Source organism: Schistocerca americana, chromosome 1 (assembly GCF_021461395.2).
Source record: "Schistocerca americana isolate TAMUIC-IGC-003095 chromosome 1, iqSchAmer2.1, whole genome shotgun sequence".
Classification (NCBI taxonomy): Eukaryota; Metazoa; Arthropoda; class Insecta; order Orthoptera; family Acrididae; genus Schistocerca; species Schistocerca americana.
This window is the reverse complement of record NC_060119.1, coordinates 555,509,928-555,536,528: the sequence shown is the minus strand read 5'-3', so window position 1 is coordinate 555,536,528 and position 26,601 is coordinate 555,509,928. Positions and strand designations below refer to the sequence as shown.

General features: G+C 36.7%; 1 long non-coding RNA gene across 1 annotated transcript in view; it reads left to right on the top strand.

Moving 5' to 3' along the window:
* The window catches only part of LOC124624805, a 49,398-nt gene that overhangs the window by 5,861 nt on the left and 16,936 nt on the right, over window positions 1-26,601 (top strand). The window contains exon 2 of the long non-coding RNA XR_006980707.1: window positions 6,740-6,873. This is a non-coding gene — a long non-coding RNA (uncharacterized LOC124624805). The remainder of the gene's footprint in view (window positions 1-6,739; window positions 6,874-26,601) is intronic.

The window sequence follows — 26,601 nt, the reverse complement described above, 5'->3', positions numbered from 1 at the left end:
AAAATGTCTGAAAAAACTTAAATGGACTGTAATAAATTATTTAAAACTGGAAAGACTGCAAATGCAGTAAAATATTTATAGTAACATTTTGCGCCTTTAAGGTACAAATCATAAGTCGGCATTTCTGATGAATTGCAATTGATGAGCAGAGAATCCAAAGAAAGTAAAGCAAATGGTTTTTTGTTGAGCACATATTATGCGTACTTATCTGCTGTTTATAAGTGTGAATGTATATAAATGTGTATACACTGTCAAAACTTTCCTGAGCAATGGACTTCGTTTCAAAAGCAGTAGGGAACAAAAGGGAACCAGCAGGGAAATTCTCCTGTTGGGGAACAAAAAAGGTGAATATGTTCTTGAAAAGATTGACAGAAAAGTGGGGAGCCAACTGCCTCAATCCTCATTCCACTTCCCTCATCCAAACTTTTGGCGTGTGAACATATTCACACTTTTCTGTGCTGAAGGAGAGTAGCAGAAAGACAGTGATAGTGGAAGAGAGAGGAGACAGTGCATGCCAGTGGGGGAGAAAGAGAGAGTAGACAGTGATAATGGGAGAAAGTGGCAGTGAAAGAGAGATGGATAAGGACAATAGCAGTGGAATCCAAAGAGATAAAAGGTATTGATAGTCAGTGAGAGACAATGGCAGAGAGGAAGAGATGGATGTAGATAGAAGCAGTGGGAGCAATAGAGAGAGAGAGAGGAGACAGTGGAAATGAAAAATACTGATGAGTGGAGACAATATTTGCGTTAGAGGGATCTGGAGCATCCCCGACCATAGAACTTCAACATGTAGGTATAGGGGATGGCGCATTTTGCATCGAAATTTTAAATACAGGGGAAAAAATAAGTCGAACGCTCCAGAATTTTCGAGCATCTAAGGTGTGGTGGAGTCAATGGCAGTGGGAAAGAAAGAGAAACGGAGGCTGTGGAAGTGAGAGAGGAGACACTGGCAGCAGCCATGAATGGGAGAAAAAGGATACAGTGGAAGGGAGACTTATATAGACAGTGACACTGAGAGGGAGATGCTTAGTATGAAGGCTTAACTATAGATGGAGTCTGGGTAAAAAGGATTTAGAATGTTTTGTGTTAAAAAAGTACGAATATGTTCATATGTGGAAATTTCTTGGTGAGGAAAGTGGAATGAGGACTGATGCAGCTGGAGAATGTTTGACCTTTTTTGTGCTCTGACAGGGGCAGTTTTCTGCTGGTCATTCCTGTTTTTAGTGTCGTAGGCATTTAAATCTTTATTCAGTGATATAGTATAACATTCCTTCAAATATAGAATTACTTGATTGTTTGAAATGTTAAGATTTTAAGATAAACTTTTTTGTGCAATGTTCTCGTGGCTGTGATTTGGCAATTCACCCTACGCCTTTTTTTGGAGCTTAAGCAATTTTTCTATGTGTTTGTGTATGTATGTTAGCAACACCATTTCAAATCTGCACCAGATAGACATAAAAGACCATGACACATGTTCAGTAATGTGTTTTTCTTTAATGTGCTAGTAATCTTCCTCATTAAGAATGTGATGGAGCTAGTTTTGCAAATAGATTACCTATGTGGTATTTTCAAGACAAGTGCTTGTCTACTTCTATTCACAAGAACTTGTAACTGCCTGTCTCATTTAAGTTTATATTCTCAACTTCAAGGTTAATTTTTCTGTGGTGATATGTCTACTGGCATGGACCTGCATTTACATTGTTTTTGTTCCATTTATGAATACATTTTTATACATAAATGCTGGCTTACGTCTTTTATATTCAGAACAAGTCTTTTCTCCAGTACATTCTCACCACTATAATTAGTTATAAGAGATGTAACATCACTATATATGATGACATTTTTACCCTCTGGTGTATCCATTTTGTATATAAAGTATGAAAAGCAGTGTGCCCAATACTGACCCTTGAGGCAAATTACAAACAAAATATTTCAATATTACATTTTCATTCATTTATAAACATTCCAATGGAGAAGCATCATTAATTCATATGTAGAGTGGTCTGTAATATCATATTGAAGATTGATAACATTGATATGTATACATTTTGAGTGAACAGTTCAACTGTTTTGTGTTATTCTCTAGATTTATTTGTTTTTATTTAGCTTAATTTAATGTCATAAAATATTTAGTATTAAATCAACAGATTGGCAGATGTGGTAGTAATGTTGTATACATTTTTCTTCCAATTTATATTTAGGTCTTACAGTTATTTATATACCATACTCTTCAGCTCAAGATACTACAGCACTGACATATAGAAACAGATGATGCACACAAAGTATTCAGGTTCTTAATATTATTTTCATACACTCTTCCAGACAGATGATACTAATACAGACATATAGATAATAGTAAGTCCCCCTTTGCTCAAACCTATACTCTTCTAGACTATGTAAAATTTGTATCACATTAAATAATCCTTAATTGGTTTCTGCAATGTCTTTTCACTCCTACTGTCCTGTAGACTCTTAGGAAGACAATTTACCAGTTTTAAACCTGGGTATATATCTTTCAACAATTCTCAGTTGTTGTGGTATACTTCTCAGTAAGCCTTTATTTCCTGGATCATATGAATGAACATATGTTTTTTCTAGTAATTTATTGCCTTTGACTAATGAAATTATTGTTCTGTATTTACATATAGCTGGAAAGACAGGTATTTCTGCATGAAGCAGTTTGTTTTTAATGAAGGATGGTCATAATGACCATTCTTTTGCAATATAAAAATAATGTTTGTATTAATGCTACTGAAGTTACCCCAAACCGTAGACCATACCGTAAATATAATCCAAAAAGAGCATGGTACATTGTATACAGAGATTGTTTGTTGGTATGATGTACAAGCTGTTAAATCATATCTGAATGTTGCCCCCACTGGAGCTTATTATCACATATAATTCCTCAAAAAAGTATGGAAGTAACTTCTTCCAGTCTTGTTTCAACACTAAATATACCTGTGATCTTCCTTTCCTTTATTAGTGAACAGCATGAATATCATCTTTTTAAGATTTATTATTAAGCCATTCTGCACAAGGCACTGCACTGTGTTATTTGTTGAAATAAATGCACCTCCTTCCACTGTTTACAGATTATTTCGTACATTTACTAATGTCATGTCATCAGCATGCAGTAATTTTGTTCCTTCTCTATTACATATTGTTTGTAAAGTGGTTGAACAAAAATGGACCAAGTAAAGATCCATGAGGTACACCATCCTAAATAGCTGTGTCCTGATTGCAGGTCTGCATGTGAACTCTTTCAGTTTCCAACATTTGACTTTATTATCTGCACTGTGTGTCCACTTATGAGACACCTTTCAGGTTTTTCTGTTATTGCTGTATGGGTGATTGTGTCAAAACCTTAGACAAATCCAATAATGTATTAGATACTGAGTTTCTTTTGTCTAATGCATCTATAATAGATCCTGTTAGGTTAAAAATAACTATTTCTGTATATTTCCTTTTTTGAATCCATGTTGGGCCAGAATCAGAGTACCACGTTTCTCTAGGAAACTACTGTGCATCTAATATTAAAAAAAAAAAAAAAAAGCATTTTTGAGGAAATATATATTATACATATTAGTCTATAATTATTTCTGGTTGCTTTGATGCCTTTCTTGTTTATTGGTACTACTATTGGAAGTATATTGAACTCTCACCAATCTGGCACTTAGTAGTCTGGCCTCTCAGTAATCAAACTCACTTCCACTCTCTAGTCACTCAGGAAGAAATGAATTGCACACCAATGAATTATCTTCTGCAACAATGTTGTTAGTTAATTGCAGTCTTAAACCATAATATAATACTTGAAATTGTGGTTTTCTTTGCAGTTCAGTATCTTCGCTTCTGGAAGGAAACACGTTGCACTATGTCACAACTGTAACTCTAAATTTTAGGTAAGCTGAACCGAGGTTCTTTGCAGAAAGCCATCGCTGATGAGTATACTGCTGGGTTAACAACTGTTTATGACATAAAAAAGAAAGATGTTATTCAACAGTATGAAGATGGTTGTTATAATAACAAAGTAAAAGAGTTCCAGCCAGTGGCCCACTATTAAAGGTAAAAACAAAGAACTTGGAAGCAGTAACTTGTATGCAGCAACATGGTGTGCAGTAGCTGACAGTCACCAGGGAAAGTCATTCAGCTAACAAAAAAGGTGTAGAAGAGTCTGTGAAGAAGATATGGAAGATAATAAAAGAAGACTATTTAATTGCTGATACCTTGTACAGTGCTGATGAAACCAATCTGTTTTACAAGATGGTTCCTTAAAAAACATTAGCTGCCAAGAACGAGAAGGGAGCTCATAAATACAAACAACAGAAATAGCATGTAACATTAATGGTATGATGTAAAGCAAGTTGGAGTGATAAATTGCTGCTCTTGGTAGCTGGAAATCCCAAAAGCTTCCATTAACAGTCCAGTATTGTTCTCAGAAGAAAGAGTGGATGGATTGCAAAGTATTTGGTGGCTTTACCAGCTGTGAGATGAGATCTGAAGAAGAAAAAACTTCCACAGACGCTATTCTTGTAATTGAAAATGCTTCCAACCATCCTTTTGATGTGACTCTAAAGTATACAAGCACTCTTTCTTCTGCATGCACTCGAAATGACCACACAGTTATGAGTGCATGCCTGTATAATAGTATTAGTCCTTATCCACATTTGTTTGTTTTAATAACTGTCTGGGTGCTGATAACCTCGCTGCTGGGTGCCCATAAGATCCCAAAACACACACAAACACACACACACACACACACACACACACACACACACACACACACACACACACACTTTCTTCCACCCAGTGGAACTGCCTAGATTCGGCCAGTGGAGCAAGGAATCAATTAAATGTCACTAACAACATGGAATCCTTGTCTTCCTGCTGAATGAATGTGGAAATGACTCTACCAAGGGTATGTTGAAGGTGTGAAAAGCAATCAACTTAAGCGACGATGTTTTAAAACAGCAAAAGTATGGGCTAAAGTGGAGAGCACTACCATAATGAAGAGCTGAAATAAGTGTTGGATCCAGTACCGAGTGACAACAATGAGCCAGTTGATTTAGAATCATCAGCTGCTGACACTTTGTACAGCAACATGTACCACAAGCTTCCATGAGGAGGAGAAACTGGTGAAGAAATGTTGTTGAGTGACTGAATTTGGAAAACTGTGAGGGAGACCAAACATCAACAGATGAAGAAATAATTAAAAGCATGCAGGAAATTAATGGTGAAAGTTATGAAAAAGAGAAGATTGGAGGAGAGAGCTTGAATATTTCTCACACTGCTAGTGCCGAAGCTGCAGACATCTTCCTGGAATACAATATGCACAACAAACAATTACGTGCATTACCAATGTAATTTTTGTGAGGTGGTTGTATGAAAAAGTATGCCACCATTGTGTATCATCATTGTGACAACTAAAAATTTAGCACATGTTTCATAGTTAGTGATACACTCTATACAGGATGTCCCAGATGAAAGGTCAATATGATATACTGAGTACAGGAAGTCGCAGGGGAATGATCAGTATTCATGAATATGTCAGGTATGATCATTTGAAGCATTTACACTAATGAAGAGATGCAGACGTGGTGGATGTTTATGGGTTCTGAAATGGTAGTGCTCCTTGTGCTGTCGAAGAGTACCGTCAACGGTAATGTGATGTCTATGATAATGCTTAGAGATGAATGAGTTTAAGATATGAATTTTTCAACTGTCAGATCCATTTTGTAATGTTTACTGATTGATGTACATGTGTTAACCAGAAATATATTTAATAATACAGAAAATACATAACATTGTTTATTTTGAAAACCCTTTATAATAGGGCATATATCCTTATGAATTTTTTTTACTTCAAATGTGCATTCCTGTCATATCACTGAATATTGACCATTCTTCTAGAATACCCTGCATGTGATCACTCAAGGACTCAGTTTTCTCTAAAATGAATGTATCTTTGAATTTAATAAAGTAGAGTCCATATCTGTTATTTCATCCCTCACACATATTTTTAGGTTATTTGGTATTTCATTATCTCCTGGAGAGTTTTCAGATTTTTGTTTCTCAATGATTTCTATGATTTCATGTTTTGTCACTGGTTACAGGAACACTGAGCAGGACGGTTGTCCTAGTATTCTAGGAAGCTTTGGACCTGGATTTCTTTCCCTCTGAATTTTGTACAGCACATATGAAATTAAGTTTCATATCAGCGCACACTCCACTGCAGAGTGAAAATCTCATTCTGGAAACATATGAAATTGTTCTGCTCCATCAGTAACTGTGACATTCTGTTTTCATTCAGTTAGTAACATTTGTGTAATTTTTATTATACTTTTCAGTGTTAATAATATCCTATGATCTTTCATTTTATTTTTATGACTCTGTGTATCAACTGGCCTTTACTACTCTTATTAATTGCCTGTATTTCCTCTCATATAGTATATATATCTCTGTATTCCCTGTATCTCTGACTTTATTCAATCTAGTCCAGAGTCTGTTATTTCTTTGTTAATCCATTGTCTATGGTGACCTGCTTTTTCTGATAAATTATTTTGGGGAAGATTATATCAAAGTGGTCCATTAATGTTTTAAGAAATGCACTATATTTTTCATTTGCTCCTTATGCTTGTATTGCTTCAGTCCAACCTTTTTTCCTCAATGTTATTTTGAAACTGTTCATGTTTTGTAGACTGATAACCCTGACTTCTCTCATCTTAATTTATTTGTTTTGTAGAGCTTCATATTTTTTTAGATGCAGCACATTAACCCAAGATGACCAGAGTCTGCAGAACTTTTACTCTAAAATCATTGTTATCAGTGTTGGTGATAATGCTATCAATGATTAGCTATCTTTGATCAGTCACTACAGTAAGTAAATTTATTATGATTTTCATAATAATGTTTCTTTCCGTTCGTCTTCTGATCTTGATCCTGTACTCATGTCTATGTTTTAGTCTGTGCGCTTAATATATTTTTCATTTTAAACTTCAATAATAATTTTGTTAGTTTTCTTTTGGAGGGGAAAGGGGGGGGGGGGGGAGGTTGCAATATTAGTACTTCTCAAACACACATAATTAATTTAAAGAAATTCATTTTTTTATTAAGCATTATACTGAATGCTGGATATGAGTATTTAAATGGAAGAAGATGAGGTTTTTTTTCGAGCAAGCAATGGTTTGCTGCATAATTTCTACTTATCTTGTTCAGTTGGATTTATTTGTCATTGCTGATCAATCTGATTCATTATTATTGTTTGGAATATGTTCCATTCTTGTGACATTACAAGCAACTTTCCCACAACAAATATTCTTTTCCAACATTCGTGATTTATTTGCAGTTTCTTTACATCCAAATTATAAAATTTTACATTGACAAATATTGAAAAATTACTGTAGAGAAATGAGCAAAATCTCAAATGCCCAAATGCTCGGACAGTTTTATGTGTAATTACAATTTATGTTCTAAGTAAATTTCAATAAAAAAGATAATACCAATAATTTCTCACATGGCACAAAGGTCAACAGAGAACAAAGGCGTCTTTTAAATACGGTACTTTTTTTTCATAAAATACAGGGACTTTGAGTGTTAAATATTACATTATGACTGTTTTCATTTGATTAGTATTAGAAAGTGGAAATTATGGCCAGAATTAAACTAATATTTCATTTGCCTACAAGAGTGACAATTTATTCATCAACTGTAATTTATCTATATAAAATAAATTACACTATTTTGTATTCAAAACTACTGAGTAACACATGTTGACTTCACGAACAACTGTTTACCTCATTTTATGAGGTGTGAACAAAATCCTTTTAATGTTCATTCTGTCTTGTATCAAATATCATTAAACAATAATTATTGCACATTGAAAATCAGGACCAAAAATACATAACTACATAGCAAAATTACACTGTATTGGACTGTTTAATTATCACATGTATCCTGTAGTACAATATTTGAATCTCACTATATTACATTGCTACCTCCACCTTACGTTTTGATGTGCAGGAAAAGGGAACCAGATCATAGTCTCCTGCCATTAGGCTGCTTTATTTGCTCTTGCTCACTAATGCATAACACATCTGGTAGTGTTTCACTCTGGAGCACTTATACTTCTAGTATTTTGTAGTTTTGGTGTAGGACTTCAGTACTATTTTTCTTTTGATGAATCTTGAGTTGTTGAGAATATGTTATAGTTGGAGATGAATATATGATCAATTTCCATTCATTATTTTGTATCTTGAGTCTCTTCTGTTTCACTGTCTGTGACATAAAAAATATTTTGCTAATTAGTGGGAAACTGCTCATAGACTCTCTGGAGACCACATTGGCTTCCTTTCTATTTGTTCTCATTTTATCACTGAAGTTGCTGATAGAATGAAGATCTAAATTTTGTTTTGAAAATCATATTGCATAAATGAATTTCTGTCTTTGTGGACCTGAAACTATTAAATTGACTGGACTGAAATGTGTATACATGAAATTTTCATCTGTATAATATCCTAATTTAGTATATAAAATGAGATGATTAACTTTGCCACTTGCAATTCATTACGTTACTTGAAAGAGACTTAAACAATATGGTAATGAATACAAGCAACAATAAGAAACATAATCACAAGTGTAGGTCAACATAATAAAAAAACAATGTGTCGATGATTCAAGTTCTCTTGGGGATTGCATAATTTACTTGAATAATGTATCCCCTACTCCCACATGAATCAGGTATCAGGTACATTATGTAGATCTATGAGCTTATCAGTTACATCTCAATCCAAGGAAACTCTCAAATAAAATTTCATTCAGTTTATGTCAATTAATGTCTATTTCTGGTACGAGCAGGTGTACTCTTTATTCAGTATACTCTTTGTTACTCTATTTGGCATTTGTACATGGTTTAATTCAGTGCAAAATTTGACAATATTACCTGTACTGATTAGTCTTGAAACTGATGATGACAGTGCCCTAAAAAGCATTAGTTCCACTTGATGCAGAATAATGGAGAGCACACTGGACAGTACTCTCTTTGTATAAGTGCTCACTGATCACTGATCTCTTTCAGGACTTCCTGATTTGTGTAATGAATATATACCTTGTTTTGTTCCACATGTCTGAAGGTTGTCCTATGGATGGGTCTGACATTACATAATAAATAAATAAAACATTCTTCAGAATGTTTCCCCTTTATTCTTGCAGTATTTGGCATTTTGTTCATAGAAAAAACACACTTGACATCCTGCATTGATACTAAATTTTCAGGGTTGTGGATTAAACTAACAAGGGTAATAGGAAAACCACACAGTTGTTATAAGGCAAGGTTAACTGTGAATTGTAGTTTAATCAACTGATGATGTACGTTTGCAATGCACACGGTTTGCATACAGGAGACATGTCAAAAATTCAGATATAGCACTAAAATGCAATACACACACACACACACACACACACACACACACACACACACACACACACACACACACACACACACACACACATTTAGTTTATGTAAGAAGGTGCATCCAGCTCAAATTACTAGCCTGTCCTGCATGAATTAATCTGCTCAGTAATAGTAATGTGAAACGTGAAATGTGTTTTATTCATCTCATAATGTACACAATTTGAGAACATATGTCTGATGTGCAGGAGACAAGCCAAGGTTACAATTTGCTTATTTAAAATTTTGCCACACTTACAATAATACTTAGTGGAGCATTTGCTTACTTGCAATTTGTCAAACTTACAGTATTTACATCTACTATAACTATCATAAATTTTTATTCCATTTTAGGGATCCAGCTCAAAGTATCACTTCATCCTTCATGAAATCTTCCACAGAGTAGTAGCATTATTCAATTAGAAAATCTTGTAACTTGCTTTTTAAAATATTTATCTCCATATTCACTATGTCACCGCCTTTTATTGTGTTGTGAATTTTCATGGTTATATACTGAGGAGTATGCGCATGCAGTTCTAAGCAATGTGAGGTGAAAATAAAGTTCTCTTTATGTCTTGTGTCATATGAGTGTTCAAAATGATTTTTTTTTTTTAATAGATCAGCTCTGCCGCGTAGGAAAAGAACCATCTCAAATATGTATAAAGAAGGGACAGTTAATATTTTTAGTTTTTTGAATAATGGTTGATATGATGCCCTGAGCACTTGTGAATGATTCTTTTTTGCAATTTTAAAATTCGTGTAACATTTCCCGAGTTTCCCCAAAAAATTATTTGATATTGAATAACTGATTCAAAGTACCTATAATATGCTATTTTCCAGGTGGCCATATCAGTGGCACAGGCTAAAATTTCCATTGCAAATGCAAGGCTGTTCAATTTATTTGCTAGATATTGTATACGAGAATTCCAGCTCAAAGTTCTGTTTATTCCCAGAAACCTGACGGAATCAAGTTCTTCCATTTTTTGATTGCTGTGAGTGACACAGATTTCTTCAGTTTTTGAATGTTTGGTTTTAAAACTCATCATGTTTTTGAAATGTTTTGCCTTAAGCCATTTTGACTGAACCATGTTTCCAGGTTACTTAACATATTCATGACACTCTGTGGTATATTGTCAGAATTTTCATTTTCAATTAGGGCAGAAGTATCATCTGCAAACGAAGTTAAATGACTATTTATATTGAGAGGCAAGTCATTTACGTAGAACAGGAATAAAATGGGTCCAAGGATTGAGCCTTTAGAAACACCTTGTGTGACAGTTTTCCATTCAGAGAAGTGATCTGCTCCATTTGATGTGATTACTACCCTTTGTTTCCTTTCCAAGAGATATGATTCAAACCATTTCAAAGCAACATCCCTTATTCCATACCTGTTGAGTTTGAAAAGCATCAGGGCATGGTTTACAGAGTCGAATGCTTTTGTAAGATCACAGAATATTCCTGTGACCTTAGCTTTCCTATCTAGTGATGAAGTAATTTTTTCAATAAACTCATTTATCGCATCTACTGTGTTTTTGTCTTGTTGGAGGCCAAATTGGTTATGTGAAATGATGTCATTCTACGTGATGAAGCTTTGTATCTGTAAAGCAGCAATTTTTTTAAATATTTTTGATATGACAGGGAGTATAGAGATGGGACAATGATTTCCCATATCATCTTTTGGACCATTTTTAAACAATAGTTGTACTTCCACATATTTCAAGAGATCAGGGAAGTAACCTTCTTAGAAGGATTTGTTTATTATGAGATGAGAGGATGAGCTACTATGTTGTAAACTTTTTTTAAATTATTTTGGTGGGATTGTGTTGAATTTTTTGAGACATTCACTGGTATTGCCTTTTAACCCAAAACTATTTATTTATTTAGGTTTGGTCCTGTGACATCTTGTACAGATATAGGACAGGTCAATAAATGATACAGAAAGTTAAAAATTACACACACACACACATATATATATATATATATATATATATATATATATATATATATATATATATATATATATATATATATATATATAAAAAAAGAAAGATGATGAAACTTACCAAACAAAAGCGCTGGCAGGTCGATAGACACACAAACATACACACAAAATTCTAGCTTTCGCAACCAGTGGTTGCCTCGTCAGGAAAGAGGGAAGGAGAAGGAAAGACAAAAGGATATGGGTTTTAAGGGAGAGGGTAAGGAGTCATTCCAATCCCGGGAGCGGAAAGACTTACCTTAGGGGGAAAAAAGGACAGGTATACACTCGCACACACACACATATCCATCCACACATACACAGACACAAGCCTTAATAGAGGGAAACACTCCACGTAGGAAAAATGTATCTAAAAACAAAGATGATGTGACTTAGCGAACGAAAGCGCTGGCAGGTCGACAGACACACAAACAAACACAAACACACACACAAAAGGAGAGGGAAAGACGAAAGGAAGTGGGTTTTAAGGGAGAGGGTAAGGAGTCATTCCAATCCCGGGAGCGGAAAGACTTACCTTAGGGGGAAAAAAGGACGGGTATACACTTGTACACAAACACACATATCCATCCACACACATACAGACACAAGCAGACATATTTAAAGACAAAGAGTTTGGGCAGAGATGTCAGTCGAGGCGGAAGTGCAGAGGCAAAGATGATGTTGAATGACAGGTGAGGTATGAGTGGCGGCAACTTGAAATTAGCGCAGATTGAGGCCTGGTGGGTAACGGGAAGGGAGGATATATTGAAGAGCAAGTTCCCATCCCCGGAGTTCGGATAGGTTGGTGTTGGTGGGAAGTATCCAGATAACCCGGATGGTGTAACACTGTGCCAAGATGTGCTGGCCGTGCACCAAGGCATGTTTAGCCACAGGGTGGTCCTCATTACCAACAAACACTGTCTGCCTGTGTCCATTCATGCGAATGGACAGTTTGTTGCTGGTCATTCCCACATAGAATGCATCACAGTGTAGGCAGGTAAGTTGGTAAATCACGTGGGTGCTTTCACACATGGCTCTGCCTTTGATCATGTACACCTTCCGGGTTACAGGACTGGAGTAGGTGGTGGTGGGAGGGTGCATGGGACAGATTTTACACTGGGGGCGGTTACAAGGGTAGGAGCCAGAGGGTAGGGAAGGTGGTTTGGGGATTTCATAGGGATGAACTAAGAGGCTACGAAGGTTAGGTGGACGGCAGAAAGACACTCTTGGGTGGAGTGGGGAGGATTTCATGAAGGATGAATCTCATTTCAGGGCAGGGTTTGAGGAAGTCGTATCCCTGCTGGAGAGCCACATTCAGAGTCTGGTCCAGTCCCGGAAAGTATCCTGTCACAAGTGGAGCACTTTTGTGGTTCTTCTGTGGGGGATTCTGGGTTTGAGGGGATGGGGAAGTGGCTCTGGTTATTTGCTTCTGTACCAGGTCGGGAGGGTAGTTGCGGGATGTGAAAGCTGTTGTCAGGTTGTTGGTGTAATGGTTCAGGGATTCCGGACTGGAGCAGATTCATTTGCCACGAAGTCCTAGGCTGTAGGGAAGGGACCATTTGATGTGGAATGGGTGGCAGCTGTCATAATGGAGGTACTGTTGCTTGTTGGTGGGTTTGATGTGGACGGACGTGTGAAGCTGGCCATTGGACAGGTGGAGGTCAACGTCAAGGAAAGTGGCATGGGATTTGGAGTAGGACCAGGTGAATCTGATGGAACCAAAGGAGTTGAGGTTGGAGAGGAAATTCTGGAGTTCTTCTTCACTGTGAGTCCAGATCATGAAGATGTCATCAATAAATCTGTACCAAACTTTGGGTTGGCAGGCCTGGGTAACCAAGAAGGCTTCCTCTAAGTGACCGATGAATAGGTTGGCGTACGAGGGGGCCATCCTGGTACCCATGGCTGTTCCCTTTAATTGTTGGTATGTCTGGCCTTCAAAAGTGAAGAAGTTGTGAGTCAGGATGAAGCTGGCCAAGGTGATGAGGAAAGAGGTTTTAGGTAGGGTGGCAGGTGATCGGCGTGAAAGGAAATGCTCCATCGCAGCGAGGCCCTGGACGTGCGGAATATTTTTCCTTTTTTCCCCCTAAGGTAAGTCTTTCCGCTCCCGGGATTGGAATGACTCCTTACCCTCTCCCTTAAAACCCACTTCCTTTCGTCTTTCCATCTCCTTCCCTCTTTCCTGATGAGGCAACAGTTTGTTGCGAAAGCTTGAATTTTGTGTGTATGTATGTGTCTGTTTGTGTTTCTATCGACCTGCCAGCGCTTTCGTATGGTAAGTCACATCATCATTGTTTTTAAATATATTTTTCCCGCGTGGAATGTTTCCCTCTTCAATACAATGCTATAGACTACAAATATCTACATTCATACAACCTTTCATGTACAACTAGTACACTTTAATAAACAAATAATTGCCATAAATTGTTTACTAATTTAATATTATAAAAATCTGCTTCATTCTGAAAGGTATTCATTTACAGAGTAGAAACTGTGGTCCATAAGAAATGACTTCAGCTTTTTTCTTTTGAACAAGCTGTCTTGCTTTACCAACTTGATGCTGTTAAGAAGGTAGTTGTACAACTGTGTGCCTCTATGAAGGACACCTGGTAGGCTGATGTTCTGGCATATGAGACGTGAATGTTATTGCCATTTCTTGTTGTGTGATTGTGCACAGAGCTGTTCAGCTGATAGGCATTGGAGTTCTTAAAAATTCTTTTACAAAGACCATTATTTGAAATAGAATATAGGCATGGAAGATTCAGTATCTTTAGAGTAGGAAAAAGAGAGTGACATGAACCTTGCCTCTTTATGTTGCAGATGATTCTGATAGCTCATTTCTGGGTTTTGTAAACAGATTGACTAACAGGGTGCATTCCCCCAAAACATTAGTCCATATCAGATTGCTGACTGGAAATGTGTTTAAGATGCCTGTATTACTATTTCTCTATTACAGCTTGTAGTTAGTATCCATAGCGTGTAACAGATTGATGATAGCTTGGTTGTAAGAGCTTTAATGTGTGTATTCCACTTGAGATCATTCTGCAGATATATTCCTAGGAACTTAACATCATCAACTAATTTTACAATTTTGTTGTTTATTTTCAATGCACGTTCATTTTGTTGTTTATAGTGGCATATATGAAAGTTCATGGCCACTGTTTTCCCAGTGTTAATTATAAGTTTATTTTTTTCAAACCAGTTTGTTAGCTCCAGCAATGACACATCTGTAGTTGATTGAGGCTCTTTTTGGTCTGACCCTGTAATCAGAATACTGGTATCATCTGCAAATAAAGTTTTCTGTTTGGCATGGACAGTGTCATTCAGGTCATCAATATACAAAGGAAAGAGGATAGGACCTAATGTTGATCTTTGTGGCACACCATATTTGATGGCAGTTTTTCTGATGTGTACCGTATTTTGTTGTTCTTGAAATGTTTTCAGTTATTGTGTCTTGTTTGAGAACAACTTTTTGTTGCCGAAATACCTCTAATTCCCTTTCTTTCCAGCTTACGTAGTAGAATACCATGATCTAAATTGTCACATGCTTTGGATAGGTCCAAGAATATTCCAGTAGCCATTTCCTTTTCATCAACAGATTTTAGAATGAAGTGCAAATATTCATAGACTGCTGTGGTTGTGGATCTAGATTGCCTGAAGCCATGCTGATGTTTTGACAGCAATGAATTTTTGTTAACAAACTCTAGCAACCTATTATAAAAGAGCTTCTCGAAGATCTTTGAGAAGCCACAAAGCTGTGCTACAGGTCTGTAATTGTTAACATTGTCTGTGGCTCCCTTTTTGAACAAGGGGGTTACTTTTGCAATCTTTAGAAGATTTGGAAAGGTACCTGTGGAAAAGGAGTGATTAACAATATGCTTCAGAGGTTCTACAATATGATACCCTTGAGGGAATATAGAATAGTTGTAGGTAAACAACTAGAATTCACTCAGATACAGATTTATTCACACTTAGCTTCTACACAGATACAAATCCGGAGGCTAACTGCCGTTAGCGTCCAACATCCTTCCCAAAGCCCTCTCCTCAAAGATAGCACACTTATGCACAGAACAAATATTGATATTTATGGCGCTCTATGCCACACCCTGTTTGGTTTATAATACAATCTGGAATCTCATAAAAACCACATGAAAGTTTTTTTAGTGAGCTCATTGCCAGTATGAGCTCACTCTGTGTGACCTGCTTGAGAAACATAGACCCAATGGGAGGTTTACAGTTCTCAATGTAGTGCATATTAGCATTTTGAAAGTTGCTTTGGATAAGATCATTTGCAGCTTTGCCAAAGAACTCATTGAAGATATTTACTTTCTGTTCATAATTTGCTATGTCTAAATCAGATTTTGCTACATTTACGAAGAACTCATTGAAGCGCTTAGATATTTGAGCTGGATTTACAATGGATTTTTCCTTAAGTTTGATTTCTAAAATGTCTTGTTTATGATTTCGGACATCCTATTCAGACTTAACTACAGACCATACTGCCCTTGTTTTATTTTTCTGCCCTAGAATGAATTTGTTATTTGCCATTTGTTTTGAAGCTTTCACAACTTTTTTAAAAATAGTTTTATAGTTTCTAACATATTTATTTTATTATCAAGACCTTGTGTAGCTTTCCTTTCAGTCAACCTAAATTCATGTGCATTAACTTGTTCCCTTTTAATTTATAATAAATTTTCAGTCCCATGTTTGAGTTGGCAGCCAGGAAGCATAACTATTTTTTGTTTTGTTTTTTGTATCATCTGTATGAATAGGATGATTTCCCTCAAATAATTCCTGGTAGTTAGATAACAACAATAATGATCTTATAAATATGTAGGGATGGGAGAGTTAATATTTGAAGTTTTCTAAATAATGGGTAATATGGTTCTTTATGATGTACAGTACACATATTCTGAATGATTAAAATGTATCTTTAGTATCTGCACTATGTTAACTGAATTTCCCGAAAATAAATAAATAAATAAAAATCATGCATCATACACTGCTGTGCAGAAGTAAGTTACTGCCAAGTAACATAGCTTGATAAAACTTGGACAATACATAGGAAGAACTGCCACAGTATAGTACAGAAGGTAACTAAAAGAAATAGACAATGAGATCAACAGAAATGACACTTTTGTTCACAGACAATAATTACTCTGAAGTTACTATGATTTATGATGGTTTCCTGGGCATTACAAAAAGGTCGAATATGGTTCTTAATAGGACAGCAGTGCATTCTTTGCAGCATGCTATCATGCTGCCCACAAAGTTGGTAAGGAGTTCTTGTGGTATGGCATACCACTCCTTCACCAGTGCAGTCGGCAACTCTTGGATGGTGCTTGTTGCATGTGGATATCCTGCAATATGTCTCCCAATGCATCTCACATGGGGAATGACCATGTACCCCTGTACAGTGTATGACTCAAAGGACCAATAAATAAATACACAATACATTTGTCATACATCCTCTCATTCTGAGAGCTCTTCCACCTGTATTGTACAGTGCAGCTACACATTGTCATCCATAACAATGAAGTCAGGGCTGAATGCACTGCTGAAAAGTTGGACATGGGGAAGGAGTGCAAAGTCACTATAATGTTGACCAGTGAGTCTATCATGTTCAAAGTTTTGGAGGTCAGTATGCACATGCAACGCCTCCCCACACCATAACACCTGGACCACCTAAACAATCATTTTTGACAGTATTCCTGAGTGCATTATATGCTTTCACCTCCCACCATATGAGGGTAAGTAACACTTTAAAATAGTTTTAAAAGTTTCCAGAAAAGATGTCAGAAATGCAATCTCATCATTAAAAAACCAAAACTTTGCAAGTTGAGATGGAATACCAACTAAAGTTGTTAAAGCATTACACAACATAAGTGCATACTCACTAACACAAGTAATTAATCAACACCTTAAAAAGAAGGGCACTTCTCAGAGATACTGAAATATGCTGAAGTTAAATCACTCTTCAAAAAGGGATCAAGAGAAGTCATGGGAAATTAGTGTCTTACCTCAGTTGTTGTTGGAGGGGTCTTCAGTCCAAAGACTGGTTCGATGCAGCTCTCCATGCTTCTCTACCCTGTGCAAATCAATTCAGCTCCAGATAACTACTGGAACACTCATCTATTTAAACTGCTCACAGTAATCATCTCTTGGTCTCCCTCTACAATTTTTATCCCCTAACACTTCCTTCCAGTATTAAATTGATGGTCCCTGGATGTTCTACACTGTGTCCTATCAACTAATTCCTTCTTATGGTCAAGTGCCACAAATTTCTCTTCTCCCTAGTTTTATTCAGTACCTCTTCATTAGTTAGACAATCTACACATCTGATCTTGAGCACTCTTCTGTAGCACTACATTTCAAAAGCTTCTATCCTCTTTTTTTCTGAATTATTTATCAACTACATTTCACTTTGTACACTGCTATACCTTCAGAAAAGACGTCCTAACACTTGTGTATATTTGATGTAAAAAATTTCTTTTTTCCAGAAATGCTTTTCTTGCCACTGCCACTGCCACTGCCAGTCTACAGACATCTGTCTCAGAATCTGACTGAAAACACAAAGAGATTCTGGTCATACATAAAGCACACCAGTGGTAAGACACAATCAATACTTTCACTGCGCAATAACAACAATGAATTCACTGACGACACTGCCACTAACACAGAGTTATTAAACACTGTTTTCCGAAACTCCATATCAAAGAAAATGAAGTAAATATTCCTGAATTCCAGTCAAGAACAACTGCCAAGATGAGAAACATAGAAGTAGATATCCTCGGTGTAGCAAAGCAGCTTAAAAAACTTAATAAAGGCAAGGCCTCCAGTCCAGATTGTATAACAGTCAGGTTCCTTTCACAGTATGCTGATACAATAGCTCCATATTTAACAATTATATACAAAAGCTCGCTCACAGAAAGATCTGTATCTAAAGACTGGAAAATTGCTCAAGTCACACCAATACCCAAAAAGGGAAGTAGGAGTAATCCGCTGAATTACAGGCCCATATCACTAACGTTGATTTGCAGTAGGGTTTTGGAGCATATATTGTGTTTGAACATTATGAAGTACCTCGAAGAAAATGATTTCTTGACACATAGTCAGCACGGATTCAAAAAATATCATTCTTGTGAAACACAACTAGCTCTTTATACTCGTGAAGTAATGAGTACTATTGACAGGGAATGTCAAATGGATTCCAAATTTTTAGATTTCCAGAAGGCTTTCAACACCGTTCCTCACAACTGTCTACTAACGAAACTACGTGCCTATGGAACATTGGCTCAGTTGTGTGACTGGATTTGTGATTTAGTCACAGTTCGTAGTAGTAAACGGAAAGTCATCGAGTAAAACAGAAGTAATATCCAGCATTCCCCAAGGAAGTGTTATAGGCTTTCTGCTGTTCCTGATCTATATTAACAATATAGGAGACAATCTGAGAAGACCTCTTAGATTGTTTGCAGATGATGCTGTCATTTACCATCTTGTAAAGCATCAGATGACCAAAACGAATTGCAAAATAATTTAGATAAGATATCTGTATAGTCAAAAAGAGGCAGTTAACCCTGAACAAGAAAGAAAAGTGTGAAGTTATTCATATGAGTACTAAAAGAAATCCGCTAAATTTCAATTATATGGTAAGTCACACAAATCTGAAGGCTGTAAATTCAACTATACATTAGAATATAATAGAGGGAAACATTCCACGTGGGAAAAATATATCTAAAAACAAAGATGATGTGACTTACCAAACGAAACTGCTGGCAGGTCGATAGACACACAAACAAACACAATCATACACACAAAATTCAAGCTTTTGCAACAAACGGTTGCTTCATCAGGAAAGAGGGAAGGAGAGGGAAAAACGAAAGGATGTGGGTTTTAAGGGAGAGGGTAAGAAGTCATTCCAATCCCGGGAGCGGAAAGACTTACCTTAGGGGGAAAAAAACGACAGGTATACACTCGCACACACACACATATCCATCCGCACATACACAGACACAAGCAGTGAAATGTCAGCATCAGCTGATTTATGCTAACTACATTCAGTCATCTTCATTTTGCTTTTGTTGATGTTCATTTCATATCTTCCCTTCAAGACACTGTCCATTCCATTCACTGCTCTTCCAGAGTCCTTTGGTGTCTCTGACAGAATTAAAATGTCATCGGCAAACCTCAAAGTTTTTATGTCTTCCTCTTGAACCTTAGCTCCTACTCCAAATTTTTCTTTGGTTTCCTTTACTGCTTGCTCAGTGTGCAGCTTGAATAATATTTGGGATAGACTACAACCCTGTCTCCCTCCTTTCTCAACCACTGCTTCCCTTTCATGTCCCTAAACTGATATAAATGCCATCTGATTTCTGTAGATGTTGTAAATAGCCTTTTTCTCCCTGTATTTTACCCCCGCTATCTTCAGAATTTCAAAGAGAGTATTCCTATCAACAATGTCAAAAGCTTTTTCTAAACCTACAAATGCTGTAAACGTATGTCTGCCTTTCTTTAACCTATCTCCTAAGAGACGTTGTAGGGTCAGTACTGCCTTGCATGTTCCTACATTTCTCTAGAATCCAAACTGGTCTTCCCCAAGGTTGGCTGCTACCAGTTTTTCCTTCCTTCTGTAAATAATTCATGATAGTATTTTGCAACCAGGACTTATTAAGCTGACAGTCTGGCAATATTCACAACTCTCAGCATCTGCTTTCTTTGGAATTGTAATTATTACATTTTTCTTGGACTCTGAGGGTATTTCGCCTGTCTCTTACATCTTGCACACCAGATGGAATAGTTTTGTCATGGCTGGCTTTTCCAAGGTTATCAGTAGTTCTGATGGAATGTCATCTGCTCCTTTCTCACAGTGTCATCCCTTGTACAGTTCCTCTCTCTACTCTTTCCATCTTTCAGCTTTCCCTACTTTGTATAGGATTGTATTTTCATCTGAGCTCTTGAAATTCATACAGTTGCATATTTTTTCTCCAAAGGTCTCTTCAGTTTTCCTACAGGTGGTATTTATCTTCCCCTAGTTATGTATGCTTCTAAATCCTTACATTTGTTCTTTAGTCATTCCTGCTTAGCCATTTTACACTTCCTGTCAGATTCCATTTTTAGATATCTATATTCCCTCTTGCCTGCTTCATTTACAGCATTTATTATAATCTCCCCTCATTATTTAAATTCAGTATGTCCTTTGATATCCAAGGACTTCTGCTAGGTCTTGTCTTTTTACCTATTTGATCCTCTGCTGCCTTCACTACTTCATCTCACAAAGCTACCCATTTATCTCCTGTTGTATTCCTTTCCCCTTTTTCAGTCAGTTTTTGCTTAACGCTCCCTCTGAAATTCTTAAAAAATCTGTTTTTTTTTCACCTTATCCAGGTCCCATCTCCTTAATTTCCAACCTTTTTGTAATTTCTTCAGTTTCAATCCACAGTTCATAAACAATAAACTATATATTCGATATCCCCTTTTAGTCCTACTTGGTACGGCTCCCAAATACTTGAGCAATGGTCTAGAACCAGTCATCTGAGTTATTTGTAAGCAATCTCCTTTGTAGACTGATTGCAGTTCCCCAGTATTCTACCAAAAAACAAAGCCTACTGCCTGCTTTACCCATGACTGTACCTATGTTATCATTTAATTTCACATCCTTACAAAGTGTTACACCCAGGTATTTGTATGAGTTGACAGATTCCAACAGTGACTCATTGATATTATAGTCATAGGATCCTGTATATTTTTCGTTTTTGGAAGAGCACAATTTTACATTTCTGCACATTTGAAGCAAGTTGCCTGTCTTTGGACCACTTTGAAATCTGATCACAATCGACTGAAAATTTATGCAGCTTCTTTCAGATAGTACTTCATTTTAGATAATTGGATCATCTGCTAAAAGCCTGAGGTTACTAGTAATATTGTCTGCAAGATCATTAATATACAACATGAACAGCAAGGGTGTCACCACACATCTCTGGGAACACCAGATGTTACTTCTACATCAGACGATCTCATCATCCAAGATACCCTTCCTACCAAAAAGTCCTCAATCCACCCACGAAATTCACTTGATACTCCAAATGACCATACTGTTGACAGTAAACATAGGTGTATCAGTGAGTGGAATGCTTTTCAGAGATCAAGAAATACTGCATTTATCTGACTCTCAGTGTGCCATGTGAAAAAGTGTGGTTGGGTTTCACGTGTTCGATGTTTTCGGAATTCATGATGGATGGCATTGAGGAAGTCATTTTGTTCAAGATACCTCATTATGTTTGTGCTCAGATATGTTATAAGATTCTAAAACAAATGACTGTCAAGAATACTGGATGGTAGTTTTGTGGATCACTTCTATTACCCTTTCTGTACACAGGTCTTACCTGTGCTTTTTTCCAAGCATTGGGCATTGTTGTTTGTTTGAGGAAGCTACAACAGATTATAGTTAGAAAAGGGGCTAACTCAGCCACAAATTTAGTAAAGAATCTGACAGGGATTTCATCGGGTTCTGGAGCTTTGTTCAATTTTAATGATTTTAACTGTTTCTCAATATACGTGACACTCATACTTATTGCATTCATCTTTTGAGTGGTATGAGGATTAAATTGTGGCAATTCTCCCAGGTTTTCCTTCGTAAAGGAACATTTGAATATGGAGTTAAACATTTCAGCTTTTGCTTTACCACCCTCAGTTTTTGTAGGAAAATATCGAGTTATGGGGGTACCTGTGTATATGTTAGAGAAAATACTGAATTCAATAGTGTAGCTAAACACCATAAGCTGTCCTGTGAAAAAGATATAGAACTCTCAATAGCTGAACTACCAAGGCAAAATATAGTTATTATCTGTGTATACAGGTTGCCAGATGGAGACAAAAAAGTGTTTTACAATTGCATGGAGGAACTCTTGGAAGAAATTCACTCTCTCAAGAAAAATATAATTATATGTGGTGACTTTAATATTGATTTCTCAAAATCCAATAAATTCAGAGATGACATAAATCACTACAATTGTTCAATGTTAGTGCAATGGTAACTGAACCAACTCAAGAAACACCAACCTCTGCATCTATTATTGATCAGATCTTGATAAATATGTGCAAATATACCTATAACATACAAGTTGTAAACACAGGGTTTAGTGATCACAATGCTCAAATTCTTGCAATGAATATTTCAGGACACTCAATTCGTGGTAGAATATGACACACTGTAAGGAATTCAGTACAAAAAATGTGGAATATTTCTGTTCTCTCCTAAAGGGTGAAAGTTGGAAAGATGTATATGACTGTAATGATACCAATGAGAAATATGATAAGTTTATGGCTACATTCAAACATATTTTTGAAATGGCTTTTCCCAAGAAAATAACTACATTTAACTCTACTCAAAAAACAAACAACGAGATTGAATGAGTACTCCAAGCAAAATACTAATCCTGATTTTATTACATATTTCAAAAGATACAAAAGAATACTAACACAGGTTACTTCAAAAGTAGAAAAACTAGAGAAAGACAAAATATTGTGTAATTCCTGGAATAAAACTAAAGCAACCTGGCAAATTATAAGGAAAGAAATGGGCATCAGGCCAGTTAATCACAGTAATATAGAGTTGATTATGAATGAAAATAAACTAACTGACCCCAGAAGTGATGTGGTACACCAACCTACATTATTATGCATTTTGATTATGTCAACAATGTAATCAAAATGACTACTGTATTGTAAATTAACTAGGTTTACCACTATCCTACATCACATGTACAAACAATGTACTAAAATGATTCTTGGACAAATAAATGAATAAACATTCACAAGCAACTGGACTCTAACTTTGGTGGCACTAACAGTCTTTGCACATGAGCAACATTTCTTTGGGTTTTGTGAAATATCATTTGACAATATTCTGCTATGGTAGTCATTGAAGGCATCACGCATTGCTCTCTTGACAGCCAAACATGTTTCATTCAGCATAACTCTTTCTATAGCCCAATGCTTTGTTTCACACCAATTGTGCAGTAATCTTTGTTTCTTTAGAAGTTTCTTTATAGTGAATTTATAACATGGAGGTTTCCTACCATTTTGAAATGTTCTGCTGGATACATACATATCTATCCAGTGCATGGTCAACTATTCTTTAAGTTGAGCCATAGTTCCTCTACATTCTCCTGCCCTGTGATGAAAATTTCAAGTTTCTCACTGAGATGTGACACTACTGATTTTTTATGTACTTTACTGAATGTACATATCTTTCTGCTTGTTTTAGTTGTCCTTTGTACTTTGGCAGTCATTGTTGCCACAACCACGTCACGGTCACTACACCAGTTTTAATGTGGACATCCTCTAAGAGGTCAGGTCTGTCTGTTGCCACTAAATCCAGCTTATTCCTATTATGAGTGGGGTTCCTAACTTTCTGTTCTAGTTAGTTTTTGGAGAAGGTATTTAGTAAAGTTTCACAGGATGTCTTATCATGCCCACTACTAACAAAGCTGTAATTTTCCTCATTAATTGTTAAATGATGAAAGTCTCCACCAATGATTACAGTATGATTGGGGTACTTACATACAAGTGAACTGATGCTTTCTCTAAAGTTTTTGGTTACATCAGATGAGCCTGGTGGGCAATACAAGGATCTAATTATCATTTTATCCCAACCCTGATAGAGAGTCTTGCTCAAACAGTCTCACATGCAGCTTCAGATTCTATCTTGATGGCTTTGATTTTCTTGTCTACTGTGACAAGTAACCACCTCCATTTCCCAATGGAATGATCCTATAAAAACAGCATTTTAGGGGTACGTACAATAGCAGTGAGCTTTATCATGGCAATTTTATGTGGCAGATGGTTACATGAAGGCATATGCTGTAAACTACAAACAGCTTGCTTCATTGCATTAATCAATAGATATACTTTCCATGATATCATAATTATTCCATCCTGAATTTTCCATTGTTTGATTTTAATCAATAGATGCTGTTTATGCATTGACACACAACCATACAAGTGAAGCAATGTATGTAATTCAAGACTTTTTACCACATCTTTATTTGCAACAACCACATTACTCAATAATATCCAAAAAGTTTTTCTGTTTCCAAACAAAGCTTACAAAGCCTTTCCAGTATGCCGATAATGTGGAAGTCAAATGGTAAGGATTCCAAGTAACACTACCTGCAGTAGCTGCTGACACTGAAAAGACATCACCTGCCAGATCATCTTGAAGCTGGTAACCTGAAAATGACACTCCATTGACAGTAAGGCCACACATAGTGCATCCGATTCTTATGAATGAGTCTTTAACAGTCTGGAATTTCAAAGTTATTAATATAGATTCCAATCTGAAAGATACCCTCATCTATTCCTGCTATTATTGGAAACCCCTGACCACTGGGGCAATTTGTAGTTTACTGTACAAAAGAATGTATGTGCGTCCAAACTCTCTGAGTTTTAAGATCATCTTCCAGCATTGTTACTCCTCAGGTGAATGCAAATAATTGAGAGAGCACAGTGATAGTACTATTACATGTAGGTGCCAGAGATTATTAATATCAATATTGAAACAATGGAAAATCCAGGATGGAATGTAACAATTTTATGAATAGGAAAGTTATCACTCACCATATGGCAAAGATGCTGAGTCACAGGTAGGCACAACAGAAAGACTGTCACAAATAAAGCTTTTGGCCCCTAAGACCAGAGAGAGAGAGAGAGAGAGAGAGAGAGAGAGAGAGAGAGAGAGAGAGAGAAGCTTTATTTGTGACAGTTTCTTTGTTGTGCCTATCTGCGACTCAGCATCTCCGCTACATGGTGAGAACCACAAATGTGTGGTCACTCAAGGGAAATGGAGGTCCAGCTAGAAAGAAAAGTAAGGGTCAGCCATAGAACACAGCTGTTCAGCTCACATGTAATAGGCCAGCCCGGTAGTTGGCTGAAAGTGAACATGATGGCTCGTGTGGAGTTGTGTAATGGTGCAAAATAGAATTGACTTAAGAACAAAAAAATTACTAAATCAATATTTTTCATAGCACTTGCCATTTAGATTGCAATATAATCTGCAACACATTATGTGAGCTAAATGAAAAGAGTGCCAGATTCTTGGCTGACAAAAATTTTTAGAAAATGAAGTCCAAATGTTAAAAAATAATAGAAGTGAAGGAGCACCATCACAAGGGAGTAATGGGGTAGGACTGCATTGATATTGTGCACGTGTGTGTGTGTGTGTGTGTGTGTGTGTGTGTGTGTGTGGTGGAAGGGGGGAGGGGGGGGAGCAGGTTGCTAGGTTGCTTGCATTGCTAATACCAGAGACAGACAGACGAGGAATGTACATCATTAAACGTAATGCCTGCTTAAGGGAATATTTTAAAGCCTTGAAAGCTTCTTGACAGCTAGGTGGCCATTACAAAAGTGCACCTTGGCACAACAGCTGGTTAAGTGGTTAGGAGAGTTCTGCTAGGTTTGCACTGAACAGTTGATCTTACCTTGAAACACATGTAAGTCCTTGATGGTCATGGGTGGCTACATTTTATCTATCACTCCTGCATAATCCTTCATCTTGGTTTCTGTCCATTTACTGAGAGTTTAAACCCTAAATATGCCAAAGGAGATGATATACAAAAACGCTTGTGAATGTTGCATTCAAGCACTCTTTCTGACAGCCTCTGGACAGAAAGCTCAAGTTTGTGAAGGTGATCCTCTGGAGTTGCATCTGTCACCAAAAAATGGTTGAGGTACCTAGTACAGTTGGGAATATCATGTAGCAGTTGAGCCATGAAATATTAAAATATGGCAGAGACTGAAAAGATTCCAAAAGATAACAGTTGGCTTGTTTAACACTAGATAAGTCTATGATACTGCATCCAATGGGATTTGGAAATACGCATTTGTGAGGTCAGTTTTAGTGAATAAGATGCCATGACCTAAAGTTCCAAAGAGATCACCTGGGATCAACAAAGGATAAGTTTCCACTTCATCATAATCTTTGAAATCACCATTAAGTCTCAAGGCACTACTAGGTTTACGTATTGTTGCCAGGAGAGTGGCCCATTGATGAGGGGTGTAGGTGGTAGCACATCTCCATGAATGAACCTATCCAGCTCTGTTTTGAGGGTGTCCTTGAGAGTCAAGGGCACCGCATGGGCTTTGATAAAATGTGGGACAACTGTCACTAAGAATGACATGACCTTCA